This window comes from Lepisma saccharinum, chromosome 21 (assembly GCF_977018435.1).
Source record: "Lepisma saccharinum chromosome 21, izLepSacc3.1, whole genome shotgun sequence".
Classification (NCBI taxonomy): domain Eukaryota; kingdom Metazoa; phylum Arthropoda; class Insecta; order Zygentoma; family Lepismatidae; genus Lepisma; species Lepisma saccharinum.
Window position 1 is genome coordinate 2708814 of NC_139249.1, and position 14207 is coordinate 2723020.

General features: G+C 39.8%; 1 protein-coding gene across 1 annotated transcript in view; it reads right to left on the bottom strand.

Moving 5' to 3' along the window:
- LOC146004296 (uncharacterized) overlaps nt 1-14207 on the bottom strand; it is a 953900-nt gene that overhangs the window by 802446 nt on the left and 137247 nt on the right. The window lies entirely within an intron of this gene.

The window sequence follows — 14207 nt, forward strand, 5'->3', positions numbered from 1 at the left end:
ACAGTGCGTTTAATGAAAAAGATATTGTAACTGCGGGCACGTTACACGTAACGTTTAGTTTATGTTTTAAAATAAAATTTATTCTGTCTTGGTCAACATCAGTGGCGTGCCCAAGGAAGGGTTGGTGGGGTTTATAACACCCCCTGTGCCCCGTATTTCTAAAAGAGAACGTCAAAGTTAGGAAAATATGACAAAATGAGGGCAAACTACCAAGAAAAAGTATACATAACCCCTCCCTTTTGAAAATCCTGGGCACGCCACTGGTCAGCATAGCGAGTTTCTTTGCTTATCATGGAAACAAGACAGCGATGTTACAAGTTTAGAAGACTGCTTCATTCGGCTTCCTCCTTCCACCAGATAAGAAGAAAGCTATCGAGGTGAAAGGTATGGGATCTTTCACCCCTCGAGAGAGCATTCTAGGAAAAATACCGCAGGCGTTGAAGAACAACTCACCCTACGAGAGGCTCGGATTCACTTCATCTTGTGGCGAGCCTCCTTTATCAGGTGGATGGATGGAAAGGTGGAACTTTGGGGAGAAAGTTAGAGAAGGGTGGAGCGCCCTCTATTGACAAGCGACGGCAGAGGGACGATGATGGATGGGTTTAATTTCGACGTTGAGGTGTGTGGCGCTGGGAAGGCCCTTGGTCCCTTAAGAAACCAGCCAAGAGAAGGAGTCGAGAGAAGGTTGGATCTGACGTTTACGACGTGGCACTAGCCGTCCCCCGTGCCGCAGTGGTTAGTAGAGGGAGATTATTTCCGGAACATCTTTGGCTGTTATGCATTTGAAGCCTCGGAACGAGTCACAACTCTCGAAGCAGCCAATCAACGAAGCGAGCCGCTGACGTCATCTCAACACAGAACCTATCGCTAAGCCCCCTGCTCAGTCTCTACACGCCCACTAGGCTCGCTAGACAGACTAGAGTAGTCCGCTGGAGATGTTCCGAAAGTAATTCGACTCTACAAGCGTTCTATGACCGCAGGGGTTGTCCCGGGTTCGAATCCCGGCTCGTGTGTTCTTTTTATCATCACTCATTCTCTTCGTCGTGATTATCCAGAAAGGGGGAGAAAAAGCGACGCTAAATAACAAATATTAAATCAAATGACGTGGCACTACCACAAATCAAGGTTTCACAGAAATTCATTATAAGGAATGTAATTCAGAAGCAGCAAAGATTTCAGTATAAAAAATATATCGAAGTGATTTACAGTAATATATATCCACATGCTTGAACAATCTCTAAAATTCCCTCAACACCACCCTGTAATTTTCACAAGTTGTGCTTATTTCAGTGCTAAATTTACCTTTACACCCCCTCAGTGGGGGCGAGGGGGGCAGTTGTCCCCCCCGCACTTCTCGCCACTTTATCCTCGCACTATGCTAAACCTTATATACAAAGGGAAATATACTGTCTTTGCTCCCATTTTTTGACACGTTGCCCCAACCCCCCGTGGGTTTTGGAACCCAATTGTCGTCACTACATCCCCTTAAATACGAACTTACACCACCAGACGGAAAATTCTACATAAACTCTTTGCATTTCAAGTCCATATGCCCGTGTTGTTCTCAGTCTCATTTAGACAGTGACTTAACGGTAAATGTCTGTTATATCGGAGACACATTTCTATCAGATATTTTCAGTTTCAAATGGTTCGTACTTACCAATTGTGTATTGTGGAACATAGTTGAAGGTGCCATTATGCTTTTTACACGAAAATAACTTCGATTGTTCACATTACGAGTAATTATTTTGGGTCCTTTCTTCCATTGCGGAACATACAATATGGCGCGCACAGCTGTGGATCATCGCGCGTCGTGCTTGTGTTTAGTCGATTTGGAGTGAGTATGCAGTGTTTCAACCTTCTTATCCGAAAAATACCTAATTTCGTGTTCATTATGTCATCACAAACCATTGACGGATAGCCCCAAAAACCATTCACGATAGCCCCACGGACCATTTCCGGCAAGGTAGGTTAGGTAAGCATAGTTTTAAAAAAATCTCGTAAAAAAAAAAGGCACGTTTGGAAACACTGGCGAGAGCGCGTGACTTTCGACGCTCGCGCCATCTGCAGGTACATAATGGAAACAACGGCATAATGTTGTCGCTTTGCACAAAATGCAAGTTCCTTACATAAAAAGTGCTTATTTGTTGTTGTGCAGGATTCTACGGTGAGAAAATACCTCCACGAACTTTCAAAATGCTACAGAAACTCATTTCCATAAAAATGAAGAAATGTGTCTCCGAAATAACATACATTTACCGACTTAACCACACCCCCTTCAACACCCTCCAATTTTCTCGAAAAATCTCTAAAAATTCTTCACAAAGGACCAATTTAACGTCATTTTTGCTGTAAATTTACCTTAAAAAATTGTGGAGATAAACCCCAGATTAACTGTAAGTTCAAAATTAGTATCTTATGAATTGGGTTAGAAATAGAATAGAAAACGACCACAAAACAAGCATCATATTAACAAACTTAATAAACCGTGTTTGTTCAGCATTAGAGTACAACCCCGTAACCAGATCCTGCGGATTACATTGTAACTTGCAGGAATGTATTCTTTGAACCAAATAAAGTCAGGAGGAAATGAAAACGGGTGAACCGATATTCCATGGAAAAGACGACCTGGTCTTTTTAGGTATCAGAACAAAAGTGCATACCCTCGAATTTATGCGGGTGGAGGCGGGCGGGGTCCCCCCTTTTCTTAATAATAAGGCTAGGATTTTCATGTGTTCCCTGAACATTTAGAAATTCACATTATGAAGAAACTAAATAAATTACGGTGCTTTTTAAGGGATTATTTTGGCATATTTGGCCATTTCTACGTGATAGAGCATATTTTGATATATTTTCGCTCATATTCAGCATATTTTCGTTTCTTCAAGGAATATTCAGTCATTTTCGAAGTGGATTCGTTCTTATTTCCATGTTCATTCAAGTTGTTGAATTCTTTACAATTATATATCCCTGTTACTTCCTGAAAAATGGTGAAATATTTTGGATTTCTTCCTGCTGCGATAGCCTCTTCGGAACAATTAGGAATTCCACTACTGGAGCAGATAGAATTGTTTGCTTGTTTGAATTGGTGTCTTAAGTCCGCTTTATGCACAGTAAGGCTAATTGGGACTGGACCTACAGTTTAAAGTGGGATCCGAACCACTATCGAACCCGAGACCCCTTCATTACAAGGCTGGACCAGATAGAAGATGTGGATAAGTTACATGGTGCTTGTGGTGAAGTGGGACAACAAGTGTTTATGAAAATGAGGAAAGTTTTAGAAAAGAAAGGGTATCATAGATAGTGCTCTCTTGCAAAAGTTTTATTGGGGAGAAAAATTACCTCTCAATATTAATTATTTACTTTAAATATGCTCCTCTCTTGCCAGCTGAAGTAGAAATAAGTTTTTCTCAGTACAAGGCTTCACTGTTTAACAATCATTCTTATTTGAAAATTTGCAGAAAGTATTCATTGTACAGTCACGGACACTTCTGGGTTGTAACGATTCCATTGGAAGTTAATGGGATTGATACAACCCAGAAGTGTCCATGACTGTACATTGCAACTCGGGGTTCATCAAGTGAACTAAAAAATTAATGTGAAAATATCTCAGCATATGTTAAATATTAATGTTTAAAACAGTTCAGTTGTAAGGGCATATTTTTAAAGTTATAGTGCATATTTTTTTTAAATTTTAGATTATAAGAGCAATGTTTATTTTTGATACAGGATGTCTCATAAGTAATAGCGCAAACTTACACAGTTGAAAGTACAGGACAATAAAAGCAAAAAATGTCTCAGTAAACATGGGTCTGCAAACGAGCCGTTTTGGAGATAATTGCGAATGTGTGGTTACAAGCCGCCACTGACTTCATTGTTTGTAAACGTCTTCGTAGTTGGTAAAATGCTAATAATGTGTGCAAATGTGTGGTTAGAAGCCGTCACTGTTTGCATTTTGTAAGCACCGAATGCTTTACTCCTTGCGCGTTCCCAGATTTGCTCTTTGTTTACAAAACAGAACATTTCCGAGAGGTGGTGTGGGAATCAAACAGGCTGGATAAAGCACTCGGGGTTTACAAAATAGAATCAGTGACGGCTTATAACCACACATTCGCACACATTATTAGCATTTTACCAACTAGGACGACGTTTACAAACAATGAAGTCAGTGGCGGCTTGTAACCACACATTCGCAATTATCTCGAAAACGGCTCGTTTGCAGACCCATGTTTACTGAGACTTTTTTGCTTCTATTATCGTGCACTTTCACCTGTGTCAGTTTGCGCTCTTACTTTTGAGACACCCTGTATATTGGTGATTTTTAGGTAAAAAAAATCCTAGCCCTATTTATGAATATAGTAGGCCAGAATTCATATATTTAGTATACAAGTTGTTAACTTGTTATCTCAGTACGGTTTCTCCTAACAACTTTGCAACGCCGACTTTTTATAGAAGGCACTCCTTGAAACCTTGTGAAGTGACATGTCGCATTGTAGAATCTGCCCTCGTATGACGACGAAATGCTCCACAAATACATCACTTGTAGAGCCACTGTCTCTATCTGTTCACAACCCTTAAGATACCACAGCAGAAAGCGAGATACGCCGAACACGACGACAAAATCACATCGTGAAACCCTCCGATATCGCCACGCTGCTACAAACACAAACTATACGCTTCCAACGTGATAAGAATTGCCGATACGGAGGAAAGAGACGAGGCAAAAATTCCGTCGTGCCTTGATTTAGCGTTACCAAGCAACCTGCGAGGGAAGACATCTTTGTGCGACAGAACCGCTTCACTCAACGACCCATAAGAGCATTCCTTTCTGCGATATCCCTCCGAGTTGCCGAACAGCAGCATCCGAGCAACTGATGACTGAATAGCGAGACGTGGGAGGGAAAAACGCGCGCGGAATCTCGTATCGGAAGTCTTCTGTTTTCGTCCGACGCTACGAACGTATCAATCGCCACGTGCCTTTCTGGTGGAAAGATTCTTCAATACATCCCCAATCCTTCACTCCAAATAACCGTGTGTACACGTGGCTGCCACGTGATAATCCTTGAGCATCTTACTCTGACATGTCGCAATGAGCATTTTTATATAGAATTAATAATAATAATGAATTGATGGAATTTTGTTCGAGTTCGTTTGAGTTTGAGTCCACTTGTAGCCTAATCTCGATAAAACAGGGTTGTTAAAGGCAGAGGGATTTTAAATCAATTCAATTTCGGTGCAGGAAAGAAAATCAGCAAGTGTAAATCGTATCGCAATGTTAAAACTGCCATGGGATCGAACCAAGAACCTTTATATTGTATTGGGTGATGTAGTTATTCATCATTCATCTTTCAGATGGTTGTCACTCGCTTAGTATAAAGTATGATGTATGCGAGAGGTTGCATCCAAAGGTATGGCAAAATGATTCACACGTACAGTAATTGGGTTTCTGTACTCTCGATGACTGATCCGATATGGATATTGATAAGAAGAGGATAATACTTGCCTCACAAATAGATGAAGGTTATTTCCACGCTTGTCCTCTCAATTGTCACTTGTCTGACCTTCCTGTCAGAATCCAATCTGTTCACGCACCATTATCCAATAATCGCTTCCCACTTCCCTCTCTCATATTCTCGCCAACTGCTCTCGCTCCCTCACGATTCCAACGCTCATTCCCCAGTCGTCTCTCAAGTCAATAACCTAACGTTTGCCTAATTGCTTATTCCGCATCCCTTTCTCTGCTTCCTGCTATGTTAAGAATAACATAAGACTTGTAACTTCTTACCCAATACCTTCTGGACCGGAAGGAACCTTTTCATCTGTAAAGTACCAGGTGGTTATAATTAAAGTGACGGTGTTCAGAGTGGTACAGCACGGGCTGTAATGAGAGTAGCAGTCTGAAACTTCGTAGATATGCTAATGAAGCAATGCGCTCACGAATTATGCAAAAAAATTAATAGTTCCAATTCTCGCCACCAGGGTAAAAATGGCGCTGTAAGCAGTCAAAACGTGGAATTTTCCGTAACTCTGACGTCAAAGTCGGTGACATTGCCTAACCATTGTGTGAGCTCCCTGGTTGTTGTTGGCGACGCTTGTTGCTTTTTCCTTTAGTAACGTTCATGTAATTCGAATAGTGAAATTGTAGCGATATTTTATTACAAAGAGTATTGTTTTCTGCGATTTATAGTGTTTTTCCTGTGACTATACCAAGTTTCGACTGCTTACAGCGCCATTGTTTACCCTGGTGGCGAGAATTGGAACTATTTTTTTTTTCATAATTCGTGAGCGCATTGCTTCATTAGCATATCTACGAAGTTTCAGACTGCTACTCTCATTACAGCCTGTGCTGTACCACTCCGAACACCGTCACTTTAATTATAACCACCTGGTATTTAAATACGGTCCAGGGACCTTTTTCTTTCAATAAAACGGCGCAACTTGGACCGAATACGGTACCCAATAAAACCCATTAGAATTTATGGATTCCTGAACCTCTAACAGCCCTGGTTTAAAGTTCGATCCGAACCGCTGTGTACCTCCCTCCGGGTATCGAACCCGGAACTCCTTGATTGCAAGGTGAAGACGTTACTACTTAAAAAGGGGAGGCCCTAATGGAGTTTTGTGATTTCAATTTTTCTAGCCTACCTCCCTGACGAAGGTGTTAACACGAGAAGACCGAGTTCGAATCCCGGCATGAGGATGGGTGTTATTTGTGTACCTTCATCTATTTCATCCTCGATGTCGCGATTAGTCAAATGTGACAGAAAAGCGTCGTAAAACCCAGTTCTCTAAGAACCACAGCCTGCCTGAATTCGTTTAGTTGCGCGTGAGCAGCACATAGAGTCCCATCGTCGCTGTTCTTTTTTAGCATTCGAGATCTGAGCTCGCTACTTCTTCTTAAGCGGCACCCACATTGACTCAACGCCTAATTGTTTAGGTCTTCCGCCGGGAAATTCAATCAAGCAATCAATTTTTCCAAAGCCGTCCGTCCGTACGCGATTGTATTGTCACTTAAACAGACCCAACAAAGTCGATAATTGAACAAAAACGTTCTTATTGAAAATCTGGAAAGGTCTCAAATTATGTCCGTAGAAGATCAAACAAAATTTCGACAGAAGATTCACATTTAACCGGAAGGTGGAAGTGTGTACGTCAAGAGAAAAATAAGTTAGCCATAGCAAAGACAATAATTTTCTTTCCAAACAAAAATTTATCAGAAAAATGAAAGATGTCTGATCTGTTTTCCTTGTATGTACAGCGTGTAACAAACGTCCGGGAACACTTAAAAAAATTATTGTAACCAAACGAGTAGCATTACAAAGTGACAAAGTACATCATTTCGAAGAGTAAAGTTGTAAGTTTTTTCCTCATTGCAGGCGTTTCGTGTAGTTCCATATATCGTCGCTAGGTGGTGTCATAATCAAGATGGCGCTTTCTGGATCTGGTCTGTGTCTTTAGGATATAACTTTTGCACTAAGTGTAGTCTGTACGGTTTCCTGTTTAATTTTTTACGCAAAAGACGCCACACAGTCATTGTTGACATTTCCAACTCACGTGAATATCTGTGTATGGATTTTCTCGGACTCCTTGTGAAAGCTTCTATCACTCGCTCAGTGCCATTTTCACTCATACCTGGCCGACCACTTCTCTTCTTGACACGCAAACACCCAGTTTCAAAAAACTTTTCATGCCAATTGTAGATTACCTTCCTGGTTGGTGCTGCTCTCACGTACTTCTTCCTAAATTTTCGTTGGACATCCGTTGCACTCTTTGTTTTGTCAAATTCTAGCACGCAGAAAACCTTCTCAGCTCCAGAAAGCGCAATCTTGATTATGACACCACCTGGCGACGATATATGGAACTACACGTAACACCTGCAATGAGAGAAAAACTTACAACTTTACTCTTCGAAATGATGTACTTTGTCACTTTGTAATGCTACTCATTGGCACACCTGTTCTTACCAACGTTGGCATCTGTTGTCATGCCGATTAATGTAGCCTCAATTGTTTTGACTCGTTTGTTGTGGTTTCCTTCCGAAAATTCTCGAATAATCCAGGAGCGTGAAATCCATCCATCCGCTGAGAACGACTGTGTGGTGTGGGTTTTGGCAGGTGGAGTGTGATCTTACACCCTGTGATTTCTTCTTATGGGGGTTTGTGAAATCACAGGTGTACGCCAACGAACCACGAACCCTTTTGGAACTGAAGGCGGAAATCGTACGGGTGATTTGAGGCATCGGGACAGACATCTGCGAGAGGGTTAACAATAATTTTGTGGAGCGTATAAATGCATGCAGACTCAGTAAGGGTGGACATATGCCTCACATTGTCTTTCATATGTAAATGCGTGATGTTACTGCTTACATATATCTGAAATATAACTATTTTCATGATATTTTCCCTATTTTTATTTAATTTTCTAATTCGGCGTCCTATACGGAACACCCTATAGTTTGTCTAAAGTACAATGAGAGATCGATACACAATATTATATTTTACTCTTAAATATTTCATTATGGATCATTCACTGCTGTAGAAATATACATTATTCTTTGTTGTATAATCGCGATTAAATAACTACAGAATGTTCCACGGCTCCTCCTTTTCTATCTCGCAAGTTCCATCCAAATGTTTAAACTCTCTGTCGTTTTCGCTTCACCACAGACTAGAAATAAATATCAATCACTTGGATGCTTTTATTTCGATATGATCGACAGAGCATGTCCTCTAATTGGACGCCAGTCTGCCGTGAAATGTTTGATTTAGAACGTTTCATAATTGGAAATATCTTGGACGTTAACCACGAATTCGAGAAGAAACGTGACGTGTACTCTGACGTCACTTCCTTTAAGTGTGGAATTCAATGTTTTGTTTGGGTTTAATTTCATAGTGTACGAACGGCTTATGATAAAGCTAGGAAAAAGGCAATTTTTTAAATGATTAATTGCTGATTTGACTATTTCATTAATGTAGTATGTTTACTAACCTATGGGAGGGGTTGGACCATGATTAGATATATGGTCTTGTTCTGACGGGCTGTGAAACAAAGAGCGCATGCTCAACCTTTCTCTGCTATTAGCACGAAGACAAATAACAACAAATATGTAAAATGCTTATATAATACTCAGGGTAATTCAAAATGCAAAGTGCATATATTGCTATATACTTTATTTCATGAACATAATTCTCGTATATCTGAAAATGGATTGGTGCCAATAAAAGGTACAAATTGGTAACACTGACAAATGAAATTTCGAGAAGTTCCATGTAGAGTGAGTGGGTGTTCATAAAGTCCCGGTACCATTACAAAAATACATAGCTCGGAAGCTACATGGAATAGAACAATGCTGTTGATTGCAAAATGAGCTACAACTCTCCACGTTTATATGCCGTGCACCTCAATGGGCGCCCCTCTAATTTCTTTCAGAACAAATGCGGTAATCCACTTCTGCCCATACACGCCCCAGCAGTTAGGATACTCTCCGTTATTCTTCTTCGAAGAGTAGCAACATCTGGAACAGCTGTGCGGTAAAAATCTTTAACATACACCCAGAAGAAGAAATCCAAAGATGTGATATCAGGAGAGCGCGGTGGCCAGGGAATAGGTCCATCACGGCCTATCCACCTGCCAGGGAAATGTCTATCCAGAAGACCTCGAACATTTGCAGCTTGGGAACGAGTCATAACTCACGAAGCCTCCAATTAGCAAGTGAGAAGCTGACGCCATCTCAACTCGGCACCTATCGCAAAAATGTTCACTCACGCTGTGCTCTGTTTGTAGGCTCACTGGTCAAACTCGTACGGTCAGCTGGAGATGCGAACATAATATGACACTATTATCTTTCGTGGGTGGTTGATTAAATTATTGGTTTATATTTTAAAATATGCATTTCTTGCACATGTCTTTGCGACTGCAACGAACAGCTATATATTCATGTATATAATATTACATATTTCAACACCTCCACCTGTTTACGATATTCTAAGGCACGTTGCCCATACAACAATGTTTTCATTTACTTATCAGGTATGCAAATGAAAAAAAGAAACTATTTGAAATGTAAACAATAATCAAACTATGGGCCGATTCATCTTATATGGATAATAAACCTTTCTCGAGCAAGGCCTCATCTCCAGGAAGCTATCACCTAGCGAACCTGTTGAGTGAGATGAGTCAAGGCAAAATGGATAATAAACCTTCTCCTGCTCCCACAAAAATAGGCAATAATTAGTCTGGAGAGTTCAATGAACTAACCGATCACTGATCCTTTATAATAAATATATATACATGTATTGTATATGTATATGTAGGAGTTGCAAAAAATAAAAAGATTTCAATTCTCATTCTAAAGTCTCGTAGGTTCTGTTTAACTAAGTTCAAAACTGTAGAAAGATCTCCATTTTCTTCTTATCTTCTACTGGGCGCTCTAATTACAAAATCTTTCGTAGAACTTTCTGCTTCTAACTTCCCGTGCTGCCACCTGTTAGGCGAATGGAACGGCCCGAACGATTTCTCTACCACAGTTAACTGGATCTGCGACGAGCTGTCGGTGAAAGGTCATATGCGCGCGAGCTGCCATCTGCCGTTCGATTTTCTCAGACGGAGATTTTGAGACAAAAGAAAAACTTTTCAATTTCGATTCATGTGTTAATGGCATTGAATCAAGACGAGAAGAAGAACGTAATGAAAACCCAAGAAGCTATTTTCACATATCACAATATTCTAGAAGTTATAGTGTTCTCTAAAACCTATGAATTGCACGTGAGACAGCGGATATTAAAAGTAGTTTAACAAAGGGGAAAACATTCACGAGTTCATGTAACCCCAAATTTTATTTTATAGCAAGCACAGTAGGCGTCGGAATTAGGACTTTTGGGGGTTCAGTGCAATCCGAACTAATATGTTCCAATACAGGGTACTGAACCCGAAGCCGGTTGATTACAAGGCTACGATGCTATATGGCTAGATGAAACTTAACAAAGTCGCGATGTTCATTTCGTCGAAAAAGTAGGCATTTATGGATTTGTCTTTTTTCATACCGAGGCGTACTGGTACACCCAACGGCAAAAGAAACAGTAGGCTAATTATCCACCACCATTTTCCGGTCTGTATTACACGATGAGATGACAATGAATTGAAATAATGACGTCAATAAGCAGAGAACAATGTCTGCTTCGAACCAACATAGTTTCATTCCTCAAAACAACACACGATCAGAATGAAAAAAGTCATTAAAATAGCGGTGGACAATTTGCCTACCATTATCTTTGCCGTTGACTGTACATAAGATTAGGGACCACTTTAGTTTTTGGTTACAATTACCGTATTCACCGGCGTATACATTTGTGTACACATTTTTGAGGAAAAATCTTAATCACTGAACATTATAATTAATTTACAGTATTTCAAATATAATGTAATGTAACTAGGGAAGAATACATTTTAATCTTCTCCGTCAAAACCCAGATATTCATATCCAAAGTTAAATGAGGAGTCACTAGATACTTATTCTAAATCAGAATTTGAGTCCTCATACAACAAATTGTCCTCTGTACCATCCAGGGCATTACTAATGCCACACTTCGTAAATGATTTAACCATTGTCTTAGATTTCACAGCATCCCATGAAGCTTAGACCTATTCACAAACTTCCTAATGGTGTAACCTGCTATTCAGGCCTATTTTTCAAGGACAAGGTTCGTCTTATACGCCAGAAAATATGGTATTTTGTTGCTATTGTGTTCCTCCAGAACTTGATATCCTGCATTACCACAACAATTGGAAGAGTTTCTTGAAAACTTATCTTCTTCCAGCAAAGTTAAAACCTCTGAGCCAGGCCTATTCTCCGGAAAGCCATAAACACTAGGTAAGCTCTGGCACCTGGCAACCCGTTGGACGAGAATGAGTAGGAAAGCAGTGAGCGTCTTCTGTCTCTCTCCAAATTGGTAGCTGGATACCTCTATTATGCGGGGAAGGCCAAAATGATGTTACCACTTATATGGCAATTTGAAGGGAGGTTGGCGTCCAGGTTGAAGGTGTTGTCACGTGCCTAGTCGGCCGACCACAATCACTAATGAGAGAGGGAATATTTCATGGAAGCGACGACAGATGGCAGTGCGCAAAAGAACGGGAAAGAAAACTGATGGTTCAAATTAGAATCCGAGAAGCATGATTATATATATTAAAACAAATGAGAAATAAGTAAATGCGAATTATAAAAATGTATATAAGGGATATATAACATAATGTAAATAGGAGATTAGGCATGAGTTTACAATACCGGACCACTCTCCAATTTCTATAAAATTTCGCCTACTTACTAATTTCGGTGTCCTGATGACGTAACTGTAGTTCATATTTGGCGGTCGCTTGTTAAAATTGTACATTTACGTCTAGAAATTGTAAAATAACCTTGCGATTTACCATGCTGATTGTCCCTACACAGCAATTCGGAACAATCTTTCTTTCGCAATTCGATAATGGTCTTCCTTTATGCACAACAATCTTGCTGACGTAAGACGAGGAATGCCTACGAGGTTAGGTTAGGCCTGTTAGGTTAGGTTCCATTAGCATAAATACAAAGAAAAATTAATATTTTAGCTAAGAGAACTATACCTTATCTTGCCTGTTGATTTCTTCATGTTGGGAAAATGGCGTCTTCCGTGGAGCTATTGTTCTTATGGTAGGGTTACGTTACGTTAAGAAAACATAGTTTATTTCATTTTTTTCTCGATTTCCATACTTGACCGCCAATTATTACATGCAGATTCGTGATTAGGAGTTCACAATTAGTGAGTAGGCGAAATTTCATAGAAATTGGAGAGTGGTCCGGTATTGTAAACTCGTTCCGGAGATTACAGTAATTAAGAATATACCCATATATGGAATGTTCAGTAAAGTTAATAAGTTGAGTGACAAGTTAAGAAATCAGTTCTTTTTCGATCTTTGAGATCGGATTTGATTCTGTTTACCTCTGGCGAAGAGAATATCGCCAGGTTTTGGTTGTATTGTCCCTGGTGCCCCAAAGCACTTCCGGCTGCGCTAGGCCACAGGTAGCGCTTTTTATTAGCGATCTTGGGTTTTGTCCCTTTTCGGTTTGGCATAGGAGGTGGCGCTATATCCATATTTGTCACCCCTGAATCCGCTGGAGCTTTGGTTTAGTTCTCAATGCCGAAGGGAAGAGGATGTAACTGGAAGAAAAAAAATATATATATATTCTTTAAAGATAGAAGAAATGTATGATTGATGTAGATAGAAGAAGAAATCCCAATAAGATTTATCTAGAGGAAAGAAGAAGAAACCTATCCTTCTTCCATAGAAGAAATTTAAAGAAGAAGAAGTCTATCCTTTTTCCATAGAAGAAATTTATAGAAGAAAGAAGAAGAAGCCAACTCTTTTGCTAAAGTAGAAAGTTACGTTAGTAGAAGCAAGAAAAAGACGACAATTATTTTACTAAAGAATAAATCTACGTTAGTAGAAGAAAGAAGAAGAAGCATATTCGTTTAATGTAGAAGAAAGAAGGCAAATATAATCTACTCCAAAGAAATATTCATGTACATACAGATCGTATAATCTCTGTAACTTTGAAGATTCTCAGAATATAGACTCGCATTTTTGTCATATCCTTTGGCTATAACGCATTCTTATTTCAATTCTCAAACCAAGAACCCATTACCCTGAAGAGATTTTTAGGTATACTAATATTCAGTGTGCACGGAGGGACGTAGCAGTGTTTTCTGATTAAACAGAACTGAACTGCACTGCATCCTTGAGATACACATCCAGTCACAAACCTACATACATACACATATGTAAATTTTAGTGAAATAAATACTTAAAATATTCAGTGGTAATATCTATTTGGCGCTCCCTGTATTCGTCCGTTTCCACAAATATCAGAAATTATGAAGAAACTTACTGTGGCGTATTGTTATTCCGACGAAAATATCGCAAAAGGGTGCGAACATTTTTCTGGTTTTAACGTGTGTTCTGATATTTTGATGAGGCTAGAAAATTCAGATGAGCCAACGTGAAAGTTAAGGCTGCTGCATTTATTCATCTCATTTTACGCACAGAGTTGCTCTTCCTGCCCTCTGCCGTTGAATAAAACATTACACGTGACAGAACAACGCAGTTGTTGCAGACTGATTTTCAGTGTAACCAAATTTGAGCCGCTTTAAGAGAAAACAAAATGCTATCGGCAT